General features: G+C 39.0%; 1 pseudogene; it reads right to left on the bottom strand.

The window, feature by feature from the left end:
• The window catches only part of LOC127645596 (myosin-13-like), a 108,496-nt pseudogene that overhangs the window by 23,938 nt on the left and 59,726 nt on the right, over positions 1–24,832 (bottom strand).

Below are 24,832 nucleotides of genomic sequence, written 5' to 3'. Positions count from 1 at the left end.
AAAATCTGTAATAACCTATGACCCGTCATTGGTATTATAAAGATATTAAGATATTTAATAGCTTTTATTTTAGTTTACATTTTCAATCATGAACTTTCAGGACAGGCATACAGCAGATTATGCATTTATTTATTTATGAAGAGAACAGAGACACCAAACGAAGCGGATGAACGCAGTCACAGCGGTGGCCACTAAAACACGACATATGAACAACGCAATATTACAAAAAAACCTAAAACGATTAAAATATGAACAAAACAGGTAAAAAAATTAACTGTACAGAACTCAATCAACAAGTCAAATCTTCCTCCTGGTCAGCATGGATTTAAACTCGCCAGTGTGTAATCAAACGCATCAAGAGAGACTGATGCGGAGGCAATTGTCATTAGATTTTGCCTCGGACAGATGACTTCTCGTGGCAGTTTTAATTTGGTTCTGGAGGCTGAACACAGCGTCAAGTACCGCATTGCCCTCCACATGACAAAGGCCAAATGGACTACTTTAATGGTACTTTTTTTGTCCTTTTTGAAGTTTGATAGCCACAGTTGCCATACACTTTTGTTGACAAAAAATATAAAAAATACGAGTGTAAGCAGATGTGAGAATTTTGATTTTTTTGGTTGAACTATCTGTCACAGGCTAACCTGATGATGTTACAAATCAACATTTGACACAAACATCTCACATACACTGATTGATGCCGGCAATTACAATCTTTTTAAATCAGATATGTGTTTTGTGATTGTGTTGTTTAAGTAACGGTCATTGTGTTAGTAGGTTTTCTTTTCTTTTTGGTACAATCAAAATACATATTGAAATAAGGCCACGACACTTCATCAAATGCAAGTTACCTTTATTTCATTGAAAATTTCCACCAAATCATCCTGCCTGCTGCTTTTTTTCTGGTTCACATGTTGTTTAGCCATACAGTTCTCCTTGTATGATCCAGTTTTAAAGCATTGGCCACACCCATCCAATTAGGCTATACCATTAATTCTTATTGTCAGAGGGGGAACTTTTATAACAGCAGGATTTGTCTTGGTTTTGCTGCTTATTTCTCTTCTGTTATTTCTAAGCGTTGTGTGGACAAGTTGCATATTGGGTGGCCTGATACTCTAGGCCCCATTTTGTATTTTTAAACATATAATTGTCATTTATCGCCCCCCACACACACACACACACATTGGTTAATTCTAAGGGAGGAGCTAGACCCTATAAAAAGGGTACTGGTAAAGCTAAGGTCTGGGCTCTCTTTTTTTTTTTTTCCCCCCTCCATATTGAGAAGAGGTGAATAGAACAGTGTTATGGATGTGGGCCATTTGTTTGTTTAACCATTTTTGCACATTGCTGCAATTTTTTTGTGTAGTTATTGTTTATACTTATGAAAATATTTTCACTGTAAATACTTTTGCACCATAATAAACACTTCTTGGGATCCACCAGCACATCATTTTTACTCTGACCGTTAGGTCATTTAACACCATCCCTTTAAATCTTATTGTCTCCATGCTGTAAAGGGATGAGGAAAAAGGCAGTAATCTGGAGGGAAAGATTGGGCAGTCAGCATTGTGGACTGTAAAACAGCATGTAAAACTGTATGCAGCTCAGCCTTTATCGGCTCTCTATCTTCCTCTCTTCAGTTGGCAAGGGTCTGATAACAGGGCCTAATGCCTGTTAAGTTGCTCCTGAGAGAGATAAATCAGTCCAGCACAGTGCTGTCAGAAGTAAAGGGAATCTGTGCTTAGTCAAGTCTGAATATAAAACATTCCCAAATGGGCACAGACTTAATAAAGACAATATTTCATTATGTCACACTCAGGGGTTCCCACTCTTTTCAAGGCACAGTTTAATGCGCCCAACAATTTAAGCAAAAACATGTGTGCCCAGTTAAACCAAGCTTTTATTTAGCAGATTCTGTGCATTTGTGACAGTAGTTTCTTACCTCCAGTTAAGAAGATATAAAGCTGTGATTTAATAAAAAAAATACACAGCTTTAATTTTCATCCAAATATGCCATATACCATGACATTCTGCATTTTATAGCTCATGTCAGTTCAAAGTCTACTGATTGGCTCATCAAATGATTTGACAACAGCCAGATTTGTATTTGCTGTTTACAGAGTTGTCATAGAATCCAGTGAGATATCTCAGCATACCTATTTCAGTGATCTCTTTCAGGGATCAGGAGCATTTTGTGCATGCTATTCCTAAAAAAATTACAGCTAACAAGTTTTAATATACTTAAATATTTTCCAGGACAAATAATTATTTTCCAGGACATTTAGGTATTTTTCAGATTTTCCATGACTGGAAAACTGCATTGCACAATTCCAGGATTTCCAGGATGCGTGGGAACCCTGATCACTGTCTGTTGCCGTGGTCCTCAGAGTCTTCATAAAACAAAGATGAGCTATGCAAAGCAAGATAAGTTTATATACCACATCAAAGCGGTGCACAGTGGTAATTTTAATTGCTTCACATAGTCATAATAAATAAAGAAACATAAAGACATATAAACAACATATTAAGTTCACATGATTCGGCTTGACAAGCACAGTTTTCTGTCTATTATTGGTGTATTTCCTACTAAAACAGGAAGATGGAAGGAACAGGGACATGAGGTTTTAGATAGCCAGTAGTTTTTAGTTTGTTTCAAGACATGAATTGTGATTTGATACTTTGTATTGCTTCATTGACATCAAACCTGACACGTCTGATGGCACATAATGCTACTGACTGATTTGTTTCGTTTTTTCAGGGGTGGGTTTAGCTGAAATCAGTTCTACTACATTAATAGTCCTGTGTGAAAAGATGTATTTAAATAATGGTGCGGCAGACCTGAAAGAGAATACTTACTTTATATTATTTATATTTATGCATTTGGCAGACGCTTTTATCCAAAGCAACTTACAGGTGCATTTATTACAGGGACAATCCCCCCAGAGCAACCTGGAGTTAAGGGCCTTGCTCAAGGGCCCAACAGTGGCATGTTGGTGGTGCTGGGGCTTGAACCCCCGACCTTCTGGTCAGTAACCCTGAGCCTCAACCACTGAGCCACCACTGCCCAGAGAAGAAGGCAAAATTATAAGAAGGCAAAATATAATGTATTATTATAAGCGAGTAATATTTGACTCGAATGATCTCAACATGGCGGTGCTCATCAATGTGCATCTAGCACCATATGTGCAATAAAGCAGCTTTTCCTCTATGACTGATTAGACTCTTCATCTCATATGAGTGTAGATAAGTTTAAATGTAAAATATATATATATTAATCATATTACTGTTTAAAAGATTATAGGTTAGCTAAAAGTTACTGAGCACATCTTATGTTGTGCATTGCAAGTTGTTAGGCACAGACAGTCCAGCAGGTTTTAAGTAGGTGCACTTAAGGAGAGCATCTACACGTGAGGATATGAGAAGGAGATATGCAAGAATGGCTGAAGGACACGTGTGTGTTCTGAGTTTATGACTGTGAACAGTCAGATCAATACAGTGTACGTGAGCATGTTGTTTAGGGATTGCTAATGGAGCACTGGGCACCATAGGCATGATAAAGGAGAAGCTGGGCTGGGCCAGAGGTGCTACAGGGGGAAAAGGCAGAGGAGCATGAGAAGGAGAAGAAGGATAGGGCAGGACAACTCACACCTAGTGTCAGCTGTATCAGACAGAGGTGACTGCACCACTGGGCTGTAGACAAGCCCTGTCGCCCCACCACTGTGAGAAATGCCCATTATTTCAACAAAACGCTGTCGGCTCAGCAAGCTTTTCCACTTTACACCTGCCTGGTCGCCCCCCAGTGTATGTTGAGCACACATATACATGCAAATCAAAACAACTTTAGGTCCACTTAAACACCAATCTTTACCCAACAACTACAAATCAATAACAACTCCAACTCCCAGAATTCCTCATAAGAGCCTATCATAGCTCTCTTACTGACACCGTGGGACATGAACACCTGCAAATGCTCTCTCGTCACATGGTAGGAGGTGTGAATCTAGGTTTCATTTGGCTTGATGCGCAATCTGAACCTGACAGAGTTAATTTAACTCTTGGGAAGAGACACTAGCATATAGATGACCTAATACATTATAGACATTACAGAATGATTTTCTGTAAAGCTGCTTTGAAACGATGTGTATTGTGAAAAGCACTATATAAATAAAAATGACTTGACCTCAAAGCTAACACACATGCACTAAAAGATCTTAGTTTGATTTCATGGGGCTTTAAGGGTTGTGGGTTGGGTAAGGGCTATGATTGTTTGACAGGAATGTTGTTCCAGGACGAATAAAAGATGTTGATTCAGGAACACATTCCCACTTGGAAACCCACGGTCACCTTGAAGATACACACCTACTCTACTGTGTGCTGGGTTAGATTGGTGATGCAGGTATGCACTTTACAACATCAGGAAAAGCAGAGCTTTCCTGTCTTAATATGCTGCGCAGCTCCTGGTCCTAGCTCTTGTCATATCAAGACTTGACTACTGCAATGCTCTTTTGGCTAAGCACAATTACAGGAATATTCCTGGTTCAGTAAAAGTTAAGCTCAATCGAAAGCATTTGTGGCATACTGTTGATTACCACAAAAAGTCCTTTCAACTCATCTGTCCTTTTATTTCAAAAAAGCAAAAATCAAGTTACACGAGGCACTTACAATGGAAGTGAATGTGGCACATTTTTGAGGCAGAAATGTGAAGCTTATAATTTTATAAAAGCACACATTCATTTGTCTGTTAAACCTCATGTATTATTTGAGCTGAAAAGTTGCTTAAATCGTAAGTTTAATAGTTTGTTGACATTGGGTTTGTCTATTACTTTTCACAGAAAAGGTTGGTAAGTGATTTTAAAACCCAGAATATTCCTTTACGCCACTGCAATTTGTCATTAAATAATGACATTATTTAGTGATTTTTGCACCTGAGAAAACAATGTTTTTTTTTCATTAGAATGAATTGTTAGAAAGGATTAATCAAGATTTACACCAATGAAAATGTTAACATAACAATGAACACATAGGCTATAAACAGTTTAATGTAGCTACACGTATTATGTTGTTAAATCTCAATATCATTTTTCTAAACTGATTAATTGACCTAACTTCACTTTCATCATACATTAGAGTTGTGTGGGGGTGGGGTTTATGGATATGGAGCTGCCTGAAGCGTACATCAGAGTAGGCTCGCACCCTCGAGGGGTTGAGGGTCTGTCACAGAAACTTTCCTCGCTCACTGAATGAAGTGGAACGGATTCCAAAATGGTGGCGGGGATTCCCCCGTGGAGAAGTGCTAAGGGGAGTTAGCGAGTTGATGTGAAAAGGGAAGTGGAATGCAGCCCAGGTCTACAGTATATCCTTCCCTCTTCCTGCGATCAAAGAATGAGTGACACCCGTTGGTTCCATTGCAACATTCTATTCCATCTCTCTCCAGATCATTCGCATTCTCTGTTCCTCAGTGGTGGAATGCAGTTCCAACCCCCACCCAGTTTGCGGAGACATTCTCAACATTCAAAAAACAACATTCTCTTTAATAAGCACTGGCATTCTGTATTTGTGAAATGCTGTTTATTCTTTTGTCTTTCTTCTGCTCTAACCCCTGTACTACTCCAGCTATGATTAGAACTTACCTGTGTGATACAGTGGATATTGTTGGCTTTTGTATGATGAATTGCTTATGGTCCTCATTTTGCAAGTTGCTTTGGATAAAAGTGTCTGCTAAATGACTAACGCTGAGATCAGAATGGCATACTACCCATACTACTCTTACTACTTCTACCATATATTGCAGAAATAGTAGGAGTAGTATAATAGTATGCCATCTCGGCCTAAATGTAAATGATGTCTGTCGGTTGGGCTGACCTGGCGGCGAAGGGTGGCGGTGGTTTCCCTGAGAGTGCTGATGAGCAGGTCACATTCTTGGTGTGTTTACGGCTGTAATCCAGCTCCCCAGTGTCTCTTGCAGCTGCTGGCTCAGAGTAGCAAGAACATCATCTCCACTCTCCAACTAAGCGTAGTGTACCTGCAGATCTCCCTGTAGAGCTATAACCTGAGCTCTCAGATGGAAAACCTGCAATTCCTGTTCCTCCACCTAAACAGACAAACACAAACATCAGCCAGCCTCACACAGGCCTAATGGAAACATGAAATGTCTCGTTGCATGTGTAATAACACTTACATTTGCTTTTAACAATTTGCTCCACAGCTTTTAGGTTTAGTTTGCTTACGTATTCTCATGTTGCAATCAGGGATGCACAGGTATAGAAAGCTTGGCTCATACAGACAGTCAGTAAGTAAGGGATATTATGCAGTCAGTTAGACAATAACGCAACATAAACCCTGACAGGGTGATCAAGACCTCGACACAGAGCTGCACGATTAATTGTTAAAAGACTGCAATCTCGATTCAGACACCTATGCGATCTTATTCTTGAACGACAATGATTCAGCTACGTGTGTTAACATTCCCGTGGCATGCCTTTGTAAAACGGTCCAATAAAATTTTGGAATTGGATTTGAGATTAATTTTAAAGGGTGTAGTTCTTTTTAACTTGATGTGGCATATAAAAGTGGTGTGGAGAGGTGTTGGGTTAGGGGTCTGAAGCACATAACTTGTAATCAGAAGGTTGCTGGTTCGATTCCCAGAGCCATCACAATTGTGTCCTTGAGCAATGCACGTAACTCCAGGTTGCTCCAGGGGGATTGTCCCTGTAATAAGTGCACTGTAAATCGCTTTGGATTAAAAGCATCCAGTGGTGGCTCAGTGGTTAAGGCTCTGGGTTACTGATCAAAAGGTTGGGGGTTCAAGCCCCAGCACTGCCAAGATACCACTGTTTGGCCCTTGAGCAAGGCCCTTGACCTTATCTGCTCCAGGGGCGCTGTTTCATGGCTGACCCTGCACTCTGACCCCAGCTACAGTTGGCTCTGTAACTGCACAATGACAATGAAGTTGAATCTTAATCTAGTGGTCAGTGGTTCCCAAACTATATATATAATTTTTTTTTTTAAATGTTTAATTGCTACTGTTGCTGAAAATAAAAGCACTGTTTACTCTGTTCTCTATTTAATTACTGGGTCTTGAATAATTACTTTAAAAGCGTGAAGCAATGTTTACAAAATTAACACTGAAGGCTTCATTGTTTTCATTTAATGAGTATTTTTTAAAGCAAAAATGCTGATTTATTTACAAGTGAAACACAAAACTGTTTATGAAGCTTTTTTTCCTCCTGTTTAGCTTTTTACATGACTTTACAGCATGTTAGAATACGAACGAGCTAAATCCTTTAGTCTAACACTTTTTTTTAATTTTAACAGGAATATATACATATATACACACACACACACACACACACACACACACACACACAAACACACACACACACACTGGTCAACTGATCACAATGTGTAGTCAGGACATTAATAAAGTGGAAATTACTATTATAATTTAAAATAAAAATTCAGAAATTAAACTACTTTAAAGAGAGTCCACGTGCAGCAATGACAGCTTTGCAGATCCTTGGTGCCATAATAACAGTGCTGTTTGGTTTATAATATTTTTGGGATATTTTGATATATATTTTTGGTTAGGGTTGCTTTTTGGGGGTTTTCCACTGTGGATAGTATATATATTTTTAAATGTTTAATTTCTACTGTTGCTGTAAATAAAAGCACTGTACAGAGTAACCCTAATCCTAACCTAACCCTAACACTTCCTACTTTTTTTGGTGCAGCTCTACATTGACTCTAAGCGGTAATTCCAATAATAGTACCTGATATATCATAAATCCAAAATTCCATTCACAGTAAGTAAATGCACATGCTTTTAGTGCAATAAACATACAAATATTGTAATGTACAGTAGAAAAGATAAATAAATGTTCATCACAGCATTATGTTGAAAGTTTTTTTTTTAAAAGTCTAATATTATATATAATATGTTTCCAATATCACTCTAATACGATCGGCACAACTAATATTGTCACCAACATATCCCTGGTTGCAATACAGGTTCTGTTGGGAGTGACTTAAAGCAATGTAGGTGCCAACATGATCATGGGCCTGTTTTAGGTCCTCCTCCTGGCTATGCTCTCTAATTGGCTTGGTACTTACTGTATGTTTGTACAGCTTGAGAGATACACAATGCTGCTCCTCCTTCACCCGGCTGTACCTATGCTCCCACACCTCTCATTGCCACCGCTACAGCTCCTCACACAGTTCACACAGTGCCTCTTTTTGGCATTCACACTGAACACACAAAAATTTTCAAACTTAGAGATACACACTGGCCACATTTCAAACCTTTACACATTTGACATTGGCAAACACTTGCAGTGCATTCAAGCTATTCTTTTTATTTATTTATTTGTATATTCCCAAGGAATCAAACTCAGGACTTTGGCTTTGCTAGCACAATGCTTTACCAGTTGAGCTACTGGAACATAAAGTGGTTATGAGAACAAAACCTAGTTAGCCATCTACCTACTATAGCATGCTTTTCTGAACTTCATAATGGACATTTGGACTTGAATCAACTGTCAAATTCAATGGATCTCACTACAGACACTGACATGGGCAATAATGAAGCACAAGAGGTCATGTATTAGTCTTGTTTTACCATGGGCAGGCTTGGGGAGTAACTGAATAGTTGTAATGATGTTACGTTATCTGGGTTATCCATTACAGTTACATAAGAACCCAACATATTACGATTACAGTCACAATTGGTAGAAATTGGGATTAATAGCAGGATTATTTTTATGTATATCAAAAGATCCTTCTGACATAAAAATATGTAGACCGATGCTTGCTTTGGAGTGGTACAGATATGATCAGATGCACACTCGACATCTGGTTCTCACTTGAGTCAGAAGCGCCACTTACTGACCATATGCAAATAGCACCTGTCTCACATAACCACTGTGCTCACCAAGCAAATGGGGTCAAACCATTAAAAGGGCTGTTTTATAGCGATTGCTACTTAAGAAAATTTTTTATTTTCATGGAAATTTCAAAATTCTTGTCTCTTCAAAGGAAAAAAGGAACACAGCATTACAGTTCAGAGCAATTTATGCCTTCCATAGCTGTTCACTTCTTATTTCCATCCTAACATCAGTTGAAACTCTAAAGCAGTTCTCTGAAATGCTTTCATGATGTAATGACAACAGCAATAGGGACAATATTTCTTTTTTTAATTATTAAAAAATCCAAGTTGCACACATAAATACCAAATTGTATTGAAAAGTTTTTTATGTGTGCGCATTTTTTAATATCTTGGTCACTCTTTTCCATATAATGACAATAAAGGTGGGCTGGGGCTGTCAAGCCAAATCATACATTTTGGATTGTTCTTCACAAAAGCAATCCAATGGTTTTAAAGTACTCAGAATATAGCACGCAACTCATATAGGCAATTTTTTTGGAGATTTTCATTATGCTTTTTTGTCACTTTGGAGTTTGACAGCCACAGTTCTCATTCACTTTCATAACATAGAAAAGAACAGAGAGGATACTCTATAGAAATCACCTTTTTTTTCAAAGACGATAGAAAGTTTGAAACAATATACGGCTTTCAGCTCTTTAAAGCTCCAAAAAGCACAAACAATCGTAGTAAAAGTAATCCATTTGACTCCAGTTGAATTAATGTCTTCTAAAGTATTACGATCACTTTGGGTGAGAAACAGATCAACATTTAAGTCCTTTTCACTATAATTTATTACTTCTGTTGGTCTCCAATTTTCGGTTGTATTGCGTCAGTTCTCGCGCCATGCCAATGTGCTTACATCAGAGGGCGAGGCAGCATGAACTGACTTCCCTCATGGATGCGCATTTGAGAGCAACCAGAAAAAAAATAATTATAGTGAAAAGGACTTAAATATTGATCTGTTTCTCCCCAAAAATGATCATATCACTGTAGAAGACATTAATTTAACCACTGGAGTCATATGGATCACTTTTAGGAGCTTTAGAGTGCTGATCACCATCCAATAGCATTGTATGGACCTACAGAGCTGAAATATTCTTCTAAAAATCTTCATCTGAGTTCAGCAGATGAAAGAAAGTCATACACATGTGGGATGGCATGAGGGTGAGTAAACGATGAGAGAATTTTCATTTTTGGGTGAACTATCCCTTTAATATTAACTGATGTGCAGTCACAGGTGTGTACATGTCGCTATTTTATTATGAACACGGCTTCTTCAGAATTTCAGAACTATCTGCTTATAAAATTACTTTTATACATACAGTACATGCTGGCATACTGTGTATAATAACTGCAAGATATTGTCAGACAAAAATCACTGAAGCCTTTTTGCTCCCTGAAGCGTGTCTGTGGTGGCTCACTGATAGCAGCTCTACATTAGATTATTAGACTCCAGAGAGAGCAGATTGCAGATTGGATAATATTATTTTTTCCTCTGGCTGATGATGCATTACACATAAAAACGGAGTATTGTAACAGATGTCTCGCAGGGTGAAAATAATAAATCACACCGACTACTGTGCACACACGCAAACACCTTATATTGGTTTTGTGAGTTAACTTGCATGATTTATTGAGCTTGATGAAAGCCCTGGATCGAGTCTCCACAGTGCACTGAATTTCCCTTGCAAGCATCATTAAGACTCCAGCACTAATTGTGTTGTTTTAAAATAGTGGAACCAGATAATGACTCTATTAGAGATTCACCTACGCTTCTGTTTTCTTGGAGTTGAGTTGGGAGAAGTCACAAGGTCACACACACTGGAAAACAGCTGACAATTGAATGGGATAAATGAAACAAGCAGGAAATGGTGTAAATGCCCCTTAAGGTTGACGAAAACTAGTAGAATGGTGCAGAACAAGTATTGCATGGCTTCACGCATCAAAACAGAGAACTTCAGCAGACTCTCAGCCAATCCAAACACCCCCTAATCTGCAAATGGAACATTGTCATGGTAACACTCACTGTGTAAAACGTTCATCAACATTTAAGACCCAGTGAATTTTCTTGACGAGTGCAATTAAAAAGGGGACAAGCTATTTGATATGCCCCACCCAAACTTTAACACAAAACTGCCTGTGTTGATTCATTTTCAGGAAGATTTGTGCTGAAGTTTGAGAGCGATGCATCAAATGGCTCGTTCTCCTTTTTAAACAGCCAATTTAAAGGGTCGAAACATACACAAATATGTGAATGCAGACGCATCTTGCAACGCAAGTTCGATTTCACGCATTGTAGCATTTTGAAATGTGTCAGACCGCAATTCATAACAAAACACAACTATGGGGCGCAATCGCGAGATTAGTGTGAACAATCCGCTTCTATGGTGAGTGTTCTTTTTCAACTCAACTACTGACATGGCAGTGCAACTGTTTGAAGAGAATATTGCTAAGCAAGTTAAAGTCAGTATATTTATTGTATTTTACCTGGATAATAACACGTACAGTTTAATGGCACAGACATTTGAAGGTATCTTCTATCGCCTCTTTGAGTAATGAGGTTTGTTCCCGCCATGATAATGGACCACACTTCGTCAATGTTATGGCTAAAAGCTCACATCTGCGTTTCAGTCTATAGTCAAATTACAGCCATGAACCATGATTTGCTGCTTGTCAGTTGCAGGTATTATGAGGGGGAGGGGCATTCTCATTCTAGGGAGCATCTGATTGAAGAAAAAACTTGGAAATACAAGATGAGTCATCAATATTTTTGGTCTGGTTTCTTGGAAGAGAAAGATTTAACATTTTAAAATTGAGTATCTGTTAAAAGGTTAATTTTGTGGATGTTTTGGAGTATGCTAGCATCTAGATGAACTCAAAGCAAACACACATGGACAAATTCCACAAAACTCTAGTTTTGCTTATTTGATTTTCATGGGGTCTTTACTAAACATTATTACATTGGCTTGACAAAGCTAACATAATGTAATTCTACTGATTCTTTTTTTTTTAATCCCTAAACCAAGACCAAATTTATACTGACTGTAACTCATTCTAGAGCTACATTCACTAAAGTTGGCACAGACCTTCAGACTGTTTTGACTTGGGTTGCTATGACTTTTCTAACTGATCATACTTGTTTTTTTCTGTAGCAGATGATCTAAAATCCCACAAACTTACTTTAGTCTTACTTACACATCTTAGACTTACCAGTCCATCCATCCATCCATCTGACAAGGATATGAGTCAATATCAAAGTTTGTCTTGACAAAGACAAAAATCTAATTACATAATGCTAATCACTTTTTTCAAGCCCTGGGTTCACTGCACCATAATATTGTCTGACATACAGAGATTGGTTAGAAACACTATACAACAAATTAACCACATTTAAAAACTTATTTAAAAAATAAAAAGGTATTTCTATATATTATTTTTTTCCATTACATATCACTCCATACACCCACTGGAGTAATTTCATGGAACACTAGCTTAAAAACCTTGGCATTACAGCATGAATCTCTGCTAAGCTGCAGTGTAATAGAGTCCTATTTCAGTCCCAAACTCATCACAGACAACAGCCCACGGCTCTTTCAGATGAGACTGACAGAAAGAAAGAGAAAGAGAAAGAGAGAGAGAGAGAGAGAGAGAGGGGAAGACAGACTGTTTATAGAGCTCACCCCCTTCTTTCCTCTGCCACTGATTAATTTCATACTAGATCGGTTGGCCGGCAGAATTATTACCATAAAATGTCCATGGATCAGGCGCTGCAATAAAACCCCCGTCATCAAGTCACTTGTCAAATACACAATTTCAAATCTCATTTAGTTTCTAATATCATTTTCATTCTAGGAGGATGGGTGCGGTGAGAGGTGGGGGGTCGGAAGAGGACAGAGACAAGAATGTGTTATGTAAAGGATAAACCAAGGTATCGATCAAAATTAAAAGACCTGTGCGGCGCTAAATGCATAGATAATTCCACGGATCAGCATCAAGTGTATTAAGTGAAGCAGAGAACAGCAGGAGGACAGGATGCTTGTGTAATGAGACATTCACTGTAACTGGATCTTCTAAAGGACTTCTCATCCTTTACCAAGTGTTGCACAACCAATCAGAATTTGCTGCACTGCTACTGATTCATTGGAAAATTAATCACATTTTACCTGAGTTGTGCAATTGCAGAATGAATTGAGTGTGATGAGATAAATAAGCAGCGAAAAAATACAAAGACAGCTAGATTTGTAAAATGTTCTCAAGAAAATGTGAGTGGTGTTTATGCAAGACATGCCAGCATGATGCAAGAGGTGTACTTTCCCTGTATTTTGTCCTAAGGTATACTTAGTGGTTTGAACAGTGAGCATGTTTACATGCACGATCTTACATAGATTAGACTTAATTAGCTGATAACCTGTGTGGTCTTGTAAACGGCTTAAACGATTTTCTTTAATCAGTGTAAGGTCATATAGAGATTAAGAATAAACCGATCAGCACAAATACATTTTTGCCCATTTTTAATGGTTTATCCAATGTGTGCAAATGGGCAGAAAATTACCCTGATTATTTCAAGTCTCATGTCAACACGATTTCTTGCGATTATTGGTAGTTATCAATGAAATCGTGTGCATGTAAAAACACTAAATGTTGTGTTTCGGGCAATTGCTTGGGTGTAACGCAGTTGCTAAGGTATTGTAAGTGGTTGCTAGGGCATTGCTAGGATTTGCTTATTGCCCAGAGTCAAAAGACCCTTTTTCAATGTAAGCCTAGGGGAATTTTGTTTTACCAATTTTATTGCCCGGTGGATGAAAACCATAAGTTTTATCACCCAGAAAAGTAACATCCTGTTGCACATCTCTCCAAAAGGTTTGCCTTAACAAATAAATAAATTCAAAATTATAAATTAGAATTCGAATGAAATGTTTCTTAATTGGAGAACGTTATAAAGCTGATTGCCAGATGTTGCCAGATCTCGCAAGAGAAAAAAAGCAACCTGTTCTGGAAAAACTAGCCCAAAATAAGCCACTTCTTTCACCAAAATAGGTGAAAATAATCAATTATATATTGTCCAGTGTGGTGGATTTATATACAGTTAATTAACAGTAAAGTATAATTTTAGGGGGCAGGACTATCTCTTTGTTTGACCAATGGTGGACGGGGGCGTATTCAGAAAGTTTATTTTTGCAATTCTGTTTGGTGGCACTAGTGTCCCAGGAATGACATACTTCAGCTTTAAACATTGCAAGTTCTCATGAAAATGCATGCCACAATGAACGAGCTTCTCTCAAAGTGCTCATGAAAGCGCAACATACATAGATTTTCAATGAATAACTTCCTTTTGTTTCTCACCAAAACTTTGAATATGATGCACAGTCACACGGACAACTTTTCTGATACTGTTGTGACATTTTTTAAGCTTTAAAGGGGTCATGACATGAAGATTAAAATTTTCCTTGTTTTTTTGACACATAATAGGTCATTGTATTATAAAACATACTGCAAGATTCAGAACTGAAAACATCCTCCTTAATAGAAAAATATCATTTATTTAAACCAGGGTCTAGAAACGGCCCGTTTGGAATTTGTGGAACTTGTGACATCATAAGGACCAAATACATCTGCTCATGACTGCCTCTTCAGCAAGACATCAACGCTTATTTCTCATAATTGCACCCATGGCCCCGCCCACTGGTGCTCACAGTCAGTGGGCGGTAGTTTGTAAGCATGCACTAGATGGATGTCTTTGATTGTTTTGATGCATTTCTGGCAACGTGCGGTGCGTTTTAAAAGTGGTACAAGTGCAAATTTTCAACATGTGTCTTATTCTGCTTCTGCCACTGACTGGGAGAAACATATGATGTCCTGTGTGTAACCTGTGTGTAACAGCGTTTCTGCTTTGGGCTGTTGAAGCAACCAACAGCGCCATAGATTGTAATACATTTGTGTATTCAGAACATTTCAGCGTGGATTGTATGTTTTCGGCTCATACCAGCTAGGACTGCTTGTGCTTTGCAAATAACTGTTATTGAAAAATGTGGCAAGTAAACACTACAAGACCCATGAGTAAACAGTTTAATTCACAAATGTTTCAAATGTCATGACTGTTTGATAGAAGCTGTGCTTGAGTGAATATTTTTATACATTCAGACACAATGTGTTGGGTGTATGTTAAGTGTTAACCCTGAAACTGGGTTGCTGCAGAGTTTTTAAAATCAATTGTAAGACTATTTCAAGACCTGAACAGACACAATTCATACTGTATCACCATACCAAAACAAACCCACTAAAATCACAATCTAAAAAAGTTTCAAATATTTACAAGTTTTTCACACACATATCACATTAAAATTGGTTTTTGTACCATTATATAATAAATTAAAATTAGAGGTCAACCAATATTTGTTCTGATTTTGCTGATACGATAATGAGTTGAAAGAAAGGCAATGAATCTGCCAATAGTTTTAAAATTGGTATCTTATGTTAAATGTTCTTTGTCCTTCCTGTGATGGGGAGGGCCAGAGGCTACAAGAGTCCAAATTGAGTAATATTTTGATGCAGTTTATTGTGCAACCAAAATACCAGAAAAAAATATAAAGAAAAAAAAAGTTTTGACCCATAGGAAATTTTAACTTTAAAGGCTGAAATACACTGGGGATTCTCATTTTAACAGATAAGGGAAAAAAAATACCCTCCAACAATAATATACAACGTATTACAATATAAAAAGTTAAAAGAAAAAATTGTCATCATCATCAACAGTTGATCATTATTGATCGCTTGTCATACTGTAAATTTCCGATATATTGCGAACTGCTCTGAAACAGCTGAAAACACTCACAAGCCCCCACGTGCTTTTAGAAAATACACGTAGCGTATGCATTTCTTTAACTAAATCGTATTCTTTTGAAGTTTGACTCACATATGGTCATATCATGATTCCTGTCTTTGTGCCCCCAAATTTAAAACATTTTGGGAAAATTCATTTAAGACATTTTAAGACTTTTTAAGGAGCCGCAGGAACCCTAAGAAATGTAGTTTTAAAAATTATTAGGTAAAGCGTATTAATTTTCTTCAGATTGAATTTCAAATACAGCTGTACTTGAGGGACTGCACAAAGTTAGCCAAGCAGAATTGTAGGCGTTTACATTTACAAGTCTTAAAGGGCCAGATAGCTTAAAACTGAGCATTTCAGACAGAGGGCCAGAGACAGGGTAGACAATCAACATATATTATTAAATGATGACTGTTTTGGCACAAAAAAACTAAACAAAACAAACTTTACTGACATTATAAGGGGACCTCAGTGAAGATGAAAAATGTCATGACCCCTTTTAAGTAAGTCAACTGTCAACAGCCATTGTATTGAAAAGTTAGGTGGGATATTCCTTAAAGAAATCTCCTTTTGTGTTCAGCATAAGAAAGAAAGTCATGCAGGTTTGGATTGACATTAGGGTAAGTAAAACTATAACCCAATTTGCATTTTTGGGTGATGTAATTTTTAAGTGGCTCATTTATTGAATTTATGACAATATGTATGTAAAGAAACACATTCACAATAACTTTTTGTTGCAATTGATGGTTTAAAAAAGTTGTTTTTTTTTTTTTTATTTGAAATGTGTTACAAAAACTACTAATGGTATTTAGTATTTAAGTAATTAGTACTTGAAATATGTTACAAAAATTTTGTTTAGTAAGTATTTAGGGCCAATTCTGCAGGAAACACTGCAACCAATAATAAAGCTTCCCCTGACTCATAAAGTGCCTGCCACAACAACAAACATTCAGACACTGCTCTAAAGTATGATAAACATTGTTTTCATAACCCACACACAGTAACCTAAAGCCAAACTGAAGGCGCAGGCACTAATTATGGGGGGAGGGGACACACAGAAGGACACAGAATCAATGCATTTTAATCAATCTTGCCTTATTAAAAAAATATATATTGTGAAACAATCAAGGTGCATAAACAAGATTAAAATAAAATGAAAGAACTGTGCCATGAGCAAAGGAGGGCCTAATTAAAGGGAGTTAATTGGAATTCCATGCCTATGTGTGGTTTGTCGATGAAGCAGACAGCAAAAGTGTGCGTGAGCGCGCTCACTGGAGACCTCACAAACACCCTTCAGCTAAAAACACATAAAAACTCCACAACAAAACAAATCAACAATGACAAACTCATGTTTACTCACCATATTGTTTGTAGAGTGTTTACTTGCACACCAATATGCTGACAACTACCAAATATCAGCTCATTCAGTAAATCAGACAAAGCAAAAAGACCATGAGACCTTTACGGCAAAACGTAAACAGGCATGCGCACACACACGACAGTTGCGCACATTGGATAAGCAGGTAAGAACACCGGTAAAGGTGTATTCATGTACATGCAGAGCGAAATCTGGGTAATGGTCAAAAATCAACGTGCGCTGATAATTTATTGCTTGAAACGTTTATGACCTTAACCTGTTATAAGAAAACCATTCACGACATTACAAATTATCAACTTATTTAATGTAATAGATGTAAGATCGTGCATGCAGTTGCCATCATATTTCTATTTCTCAATGCTGTACAATACTAGTTAGGGCAATTTTGAGTGTTATGTATTTTGTGTGTTTACCTGTGTGTTTATGGTATCTCTTTCTCATTGGAGCTGTGACGGTTTCTGTTTGTCCTCCTCTATCACCTTTCTCTGTTTCAAGATCTCCTGAAGTCTCTTCACCTCCTTCTACAGGGCCACAACCTTCTCTTCCCTCGATGGGAACTTCCGCATCTGCCCTGCGAGCTAAACAGACAACAGCCATACAAAAGACAACATTAAACATATGTTAATGGTTGACAGATATGGGATGTTCAATGGCTGATGCCAATATCTGGAAAGCAGGGTGGGCGATGGACAGGCCTAGATGGGATCTGGATATATTTTTATGCACTTTCTTGGCTGACTTTGGGGGAAAATCTACAGATTGCAGAATTACAGAATCACGGCAAACTGCATTTAAATGGAGGTGAGAGTATACACTTTTAACGGTAGCGGCATGCATGATCAGAGATGTCAAAGTATGTAAATACTGAACATGCAAGGGTTGGGGAAATGTGTAGAACTTTGTGAATGGTGTGTGTTCCAATTGTGTGGATATCTGCAGCTCTTTCTGCTGAGTTCTGATTGCACAGTTTCCATATATGCTTGTATATACCGTGGCTCCAAAAGATATTCGGACACTTAAGCCACAGCTAAAATGTATGCATTTCATTGCATTAGTTAAAAAACCAAGAAGCATCTGCAGACAAATTGTGCTAGATCTTTACTCTGAACTACTTCTTTGCGATTAGTTTCAACCAACTGATCCAAGATCATTTTTAATGGATGTATGAAGTCAGTTCCCCTCAAGTTCACACAGGTTACCTAATAGAGTATGTGTAGTTTATGTACAATGGAAAAATGGGCAAATCGATTTTGAATCAATTTTGAACAACATCTATTGTAATTTTGAAACATATGTATAAAATCATGACCACTCAAACGAGATGAACACTCCAGTCATGTGAGCAATAAGTCTAAATGGTATTTCATTCTACATGGAGAGGTCCATTTAGAATAAAGCTGCTATGTTCACCAAATACTACTTGCTTAAAGGGATATTTCACCCAAAAATTTAAAATCTCTCATCATTCACTCATCCTCATGCTGATGTGAGTGACTTTCTTTCTTCTGTTGAACACAAAAAAATGGAAATGGGATTTTTAGAAGAATATTCAGCTCTGTTGGTCCTCACAATGCAAGTGGATGGTGACCAGAAATCAGATGATCCAGTGGACACTTAAAAGTGTATTATTTATTCACAAGCCTATCCAAACTGAAACTAACATTTTGGTACATCAACCAAAGCTTGCAAGGTTATTTGCCAGTTACAATAATCTCACAATGACCAAATTGTCAGAAGATTAAATGGCCTGGCCAAAATCCATCACTACGACATGCTAACGAGAAGGCTAAATGCTACAGCCTCTAGTATAAGTTGCTAGTGCACCTCTTGAGGTCAGGGGAGTGAGGTTTACACATTCCACACAACTATCACATACCAGTTGGCTCCCCTTACACTCACCCCCTAAACCTCACACCCATCCATGTCACGGCACCACTGTAACTGGTCCTGCTCAACCCGCCCCGAGCATGATTCGAAGCGGCATCTTCCGGCATGGGAGTCTAATGTGGAGGCTAAAGGCTACAGACTCTAGCGTCAGTCGCTAATCCGCCTCTTGAGACCAGGGAAGTTTACACACACTGCACAGCTATCACGTACCAGCTGGCTCCTGTTATACAACCATATACACATGCCAACACCCACTTATCAAACACACAACAAGCCTCTCGGATTCCATCATTTAAAATGATTAATTATAACACATGCATATGCTAGTTTGAAATTAAACAAAATTACAATCCATATAATTACAGTCGACATGGTAGACAAAGAATTGGCAGAGAAAGAAGGAAAGCATCGGGGCCTCAGGGAATCCAGCAGGAATTGGGGCCCATTATGGCTGCACTCAGAGATATAAAGAAGCCTGAATGTATATGTTTGTAAAACAGCTCAAGGATGGGGCAAGGAGGAGGCGAGAACCGGCTTTTCAACATAAATAATATTTTAATGAAAAACTTAACAGTACACATAAACAAACACACATGGCGGACATGTCCGCTAACGATCTCTCTCTCTCCCACAGCCCTCTGCTGTCGGCCTTTAAACCTCAGGGACAGATAATTAGCCTAATACGGGACCGGGTGCGCAGGATCACGACCCGGCCCCGCCCTCCACCCTGCCACATTCCTCCCCCGTTCTCTCAGGCTGGGGAGCCCCGGCCTGACGTACATCCCCCTCTTTCCCTGGGGAAGGGCGCGCCTTCCGCGCTGTCTGCCGGCAGGTCATCCCCATCTACCTGGACGAGGGAGGGACAAGGGGAGGGAAACAGAACTAATTAAAATGGGGGGTACTTCCTGTAAGAGTGTAGTACCCCCCCAAAACTATAAATTTTAAGAGAGGTAAAGGCCAACGCAGAGCGACAGTGAGAGAGAGAGAGGAGAGAGAGAGATGAGAAAAAAAAACTCTTACTCGCCAGTTCTCCGATACGCCGCAGCTTGTTCCTCGGCCACTCCTCCACCCTTTGTCGGACGACAGCCGCGCCTCTCCGGGCGGATCCGCGGCAGTCCTCCAGCCCCTGGCGGACGGAACACCCCGCCGCGTTCCCGGGGACTAGAAGGGTCTCCCCGCCCCTGGCAGCGGTTCTCCCGCTCCAGGCGGTCGGCAGTGAGCCCCTCCCCGCTCGCGGTCGGCGGTCTCCAACCCCGCCGCGTTTCAGCGGCCGGTAGGCGACTCCTCCGCCCCTGGCAGCGGTTCTCTCGCTCCAGGCGGTCGGCTAGGAGCCCCTCCTCCCCTCGCGGTCGGCGGCCATCGTCCTCGCTCAGGCGGCTGGGCTCCTCGTCCCCCGGCAGATGGCCGCGGCTGCTCCGTTAGAGTGGACGGTAGTGGCGAGAACTCTACTGCGGCGTATCCCTCCTCCCTCCCGGGTTTTGGCACCAGTGTAAAACAGCTCAAGGATGGGGCAAGGAGGAGGCGAGAACCGGCTTTTCAACATAAATAATATTTTAATGAAAAACTTAACAGTACACATAAACAAACACACATGGCGGACATGTCCGCTAACGATCTCTCTCTCTCCCACAGCCCTCTGCTGTCGGCCTTTAAACCTCAGGGACAGATAATTAGCCTAATACGGGACCGGGCGCGCAGGATCACGACCCGGCCCCGCCCTCCACCCTGCCACAATGTTCCATTCAGTTCAACCTTGTTTAATTAAATCTCTCCCTATAAACTCCCTCCATCTTTTCCCACACTGCAAAGTTTTTAAGATAAGTACTCTCTCTGTCTGTCTGTCTGTCTGTCTATCTTTCCCTGTCTCCTAAGCCATCCACTTTGATTAAAAGGACATCTCCCCTTGAGTCTGAGGAAGTGCCACATGAAGCAGTTAATAACAAGCCTGAATATGCCCCCCTCTTTTTGTGTAGGGGGAGGGAGGATAAGGTGAGGTGTGGTTGTGGGGGCGGGTGGGGGGGTTGTATGTGCCCTTCAGCAAAAATGAATTTTCCAATTGCAGTTAGTTCTGCCATGAATAAATAAACAAATGAATAATTGAGAGGGTAACATAAATAAATAACATCACAAACATTTCACAGGCACTCATAAGTTCGGCAGATAACTGGGGCTGCATGCTAATGATAAAAACAGAAAACAGTACATGGAGCAGAATCCAATGTATTATTCACTGCTCACTCACTCTGGAGTAAAAAGTACAAATAAATGAATAAATACGAAAAAAAAAAAAAAAAAAAGCTCTAAAGGAACTCAAAGCATCCAGTCAGCACTGAAGTGACAGGTTTGTCCCATTTAAAACATACAAGGACACACTGCCAAACAAATGACTGACCAGTCAAAGATGTATAAATAAACCAGCACAGGCTTCTACTTCAATTGACAGCATATGCTAAAGTTTGGCTTGTTTTTTTTGGCCTTTGACAGGCTGGGTGTCAAGTCCATCTTTATTCCTCTGTGTACATGAGTGAGTGTGGATGGACGAGACGGCCCATGTCCTTGATCCTGCCTGGATGCGGCCCACTGAGTCCTTTTGATGCTCCGTGTGATGAAATCAGTGCATTTTGTGATCAGTGCATTTGACCTACAACTAAAACAAAGAAGTAAAAGATGTTTCAATGGCAAGTTTGCTTTTAACCTCCTGAGACCCGAGCATGACTGCTGTGCACATTTTCCATTTCCCTTTTTGATTTGTAACTAGTAGCACCTAATAAACATGAATAATAATAATAATAAATAATAATAATAATAAAAATTCCTAAAAATGTATGTCCAAATAGGTGGACAGCGGGACTAATTTGTGTATTATGTTTCCAGGAGTGTTTATTCTACTTTGGGAACAAACTCTTAATGTTCATCCAATCACTGTCAATCACGTTAAAATAAAATGTACATTATAAGTTCTAAATCTATGCACTGATTACCATTGTCCCATGTCTAAAAAACATGTTGAGTGGTTCAAACTTTATCTCCAGCCTGAAACTGAAATGTTTGTCAGATTTTAGTTGTGAATGCACTTAGCTTCATAGGAAATCTATAGGATGCTCCCTTGCTCCCTATTTAGTGAATGACTGAACATCCAGTGTGCTGTCTGTCTGCACTGGTTTCAGATCAGTTCGAAATGCACCTTATTTTCATCCTAACTTTATATAAAGCCTCTGAAAGCAAAAAAAAATTTCTCAGTGTGGAAATGCACAGTAAATATAGGATGTCTAATGAAAAACTACAGTTATTGTCCGCAATAAATTGTTCAAATGAAGAAAAAAAATACCACATCGGATGAAAATAAAGACTGTAATTTTTTTACTCAAACAGGTTTAAATGTAAAAACTTACGTTTTTTACCAGATGCTTTTTGTTGCCGTTTCTTCCAAAGACAAACTCCACTGTGATGGGCGCCAGGTTGCTTTGTCACATGACTCCATACATAAAAATTGTAACACTTTACTGACAGCCCAAAGTCTTCTGAACTGAGATCAGTCTGTTTAAATGAAATGAAATGATGTGTTGTGTATAGCGAAGCCAAAACACAATGTCCATACAGGACGCATGCCATATCCAAAATTGCCATATTCACCATAAAAATTAAACGATATGCAAAAATCATCCATTTAGCCTACCTAAATAAACGTTTTCATATGTTTCTCTCACTCTGTTTGCAAGTGTAACTGTATTACTATGGTTACCAATGATTATAGTAGCGGATTAATTTCGAACTGTAATCAAACTGACTGGTACTACCTGTGCATTAAACGGTTTTACTGCTCACCTTCCAGCCAATCAGAATCGAGTACTTAAACAGCCCGTGGTATAAGGCAATTTTGAGAAATGGGCCCAGGCACAAGACGAAATAGAAGACTTAGAGAAGACGTTGAATGACAAAAAGCGGCACAAAGAATTAACACCGACAGAGCTAGATAAGATCGAAGACGACAAAGATGAGGTCAATACGAAAAAGACAACTAAATGGGCAGTTAACACTTTCAGTGACTTTTTGCGCCAAAGACAGAAAAATTGTGATTTCGAAACCTACTCTGCTTCTCTTTTAAATGAGACATTGCGGGAGTTTTATGCCTCTGTTCAGTCTACCGCTGGATGCGAATACAGTGTTGCAAGTTTGATGTGTCTCAGAGCAGGTATAAACCGTCACATTACAAAATACAACATCATAAGTGATAACGACTTCAAGTCAAGCAATGCCATCTTTAAATCAGTTTTAAAGCGCTACAGGAAAAATGGAAAAGACACCAGCGTTCATCATCCGCGTATTACTGAGTCTGACTTGGAGAAAATTAGAAATGCACCTGCACTCTCCCTTTCACACCCACAGGACTTGTAAGAAAAGTTTGGTTTGACATACAGCTGTGTTTTGCACGGAGGGGAAGAGAAGGAAACCGTAACCTATCAAAAGAGTCTTTCGTTCTCCGGCAAGACGAGAATGGGAAAGAGTACCTGACCCTGGCGCATAACCCAGATGCAAAAACCACAAGGATCCCACCGCGATCGGATAGAGAAAATTTACGAGGATTTATGTTTGCAAGCCCCGGCGACCCACTTTGTCCCGTGGACAGCTTTAAAAATATCTGTCAAAGTGTCCAGAAAATACCGGGCGTTCTATTTGCATCCGAGACGCATCCCTCTGTGCAAACTCGAGAGCACCGAAATGTGGTTCACCAGGGAGCCGATGGGGCTCAACTACCTTGGCAATATGCTAAAAAGTATTTGTGAAGAGGTTGGTAATAGATATTTCGTTTTTGCCCATAAATTTAAACTGTGTTTATATTATTTTCCAAATCTAAATTGTATACTTTAAATTCTTGTTGTTCAAGTGGAAGGTATCTCACAAATGTACACAAACCATAGTTTACGTAGCACTGCCGTTGGATCGACTCTCTGATGCAGGACTAGAAAGTCGCCAGATCATGTCAGTGACAGGCCACCGATGCGAGGCGAGTTTGTGGTCATATTGGGCCCCATCTTTGTCAGAGAGGAGGGCATGGAGTGACATACTGACATCTAGAACCTCAACAAGCAAAGCGAAACATAATTTCACCTCCAAGCCTAAAACTGAAATAACCCTACCCTTTTCCATGTCTAACTTCACGATAAATGGAAATGTGGAGTTTAACATCAATTAGTATAATGATGAGTAAAACAATCCCCTATCGAAATTTCAAACTGTTTGTTTTTTTTTTGTTTTCATTTAATTTAATGCATTTCAATAAATGTAATGTGTCTTCGCGTCGGGTGGTTCTTCGCCTCTACGTCGTGCATTAAAATCCTTTAATGCATGGCTAGCCGTGGATTATCCCTTACTTACTGCTCACCTTCCAGCCAATCAGAATCGAGTATTTAAACAGCTTGTGGTATAATCTATCAATAAATTACACATTAATTAAAATTAAACCCAGTAATATAACGACAGGTATGCCACACATTATAAAGAAGTAAAAGTAAAAGAATTTCATTAGAAATTTACTTGAGTGTGAGTAAAAATTGCCCACTTTTAAACCTACTCTAAAAGTAATTTTGTTTCAAAAACGTTACTCAAGTAAATGTAACAGAGTACATGTAGCTCATTACTATCCACCTCTGACTTTGGGGAATTTCATGTCCAGGGATTTTAACTAATTTTCTTTTTGTTAAAGTGTTACCCTGTATAAATATTGTATTTTATTAGCTAGGTCACAGATCCAGACTTCTAATATTAATTTATGAAAGTAATAAACAGTTGCCATTAAACAAAAATATTTGTCTGCAGAATG

This window comes from Xyrauchen texanus, chromosome 1 (genome assembly GCF_025860055.1).
Source record: "Xyrauchen texanus isolate HMW12.3.18 chromosome 1, RBS_HiC_50CHRs, whole genome shotgun sequence".
In the NCBI taxonomy this organism is placed as follows: domain Eukaryota; kingdom Metazoa; phylum Chordata; class Actinopteri; order Cypriniformes; family Catostomidae; genus Xyrauchen; species Xyrauchen texanus.
The sequence above is the reverse complement of the archived record's forward strand: the minus strand, read 5'-3'. Positions and strand labels throughout refer to the sequence as shown.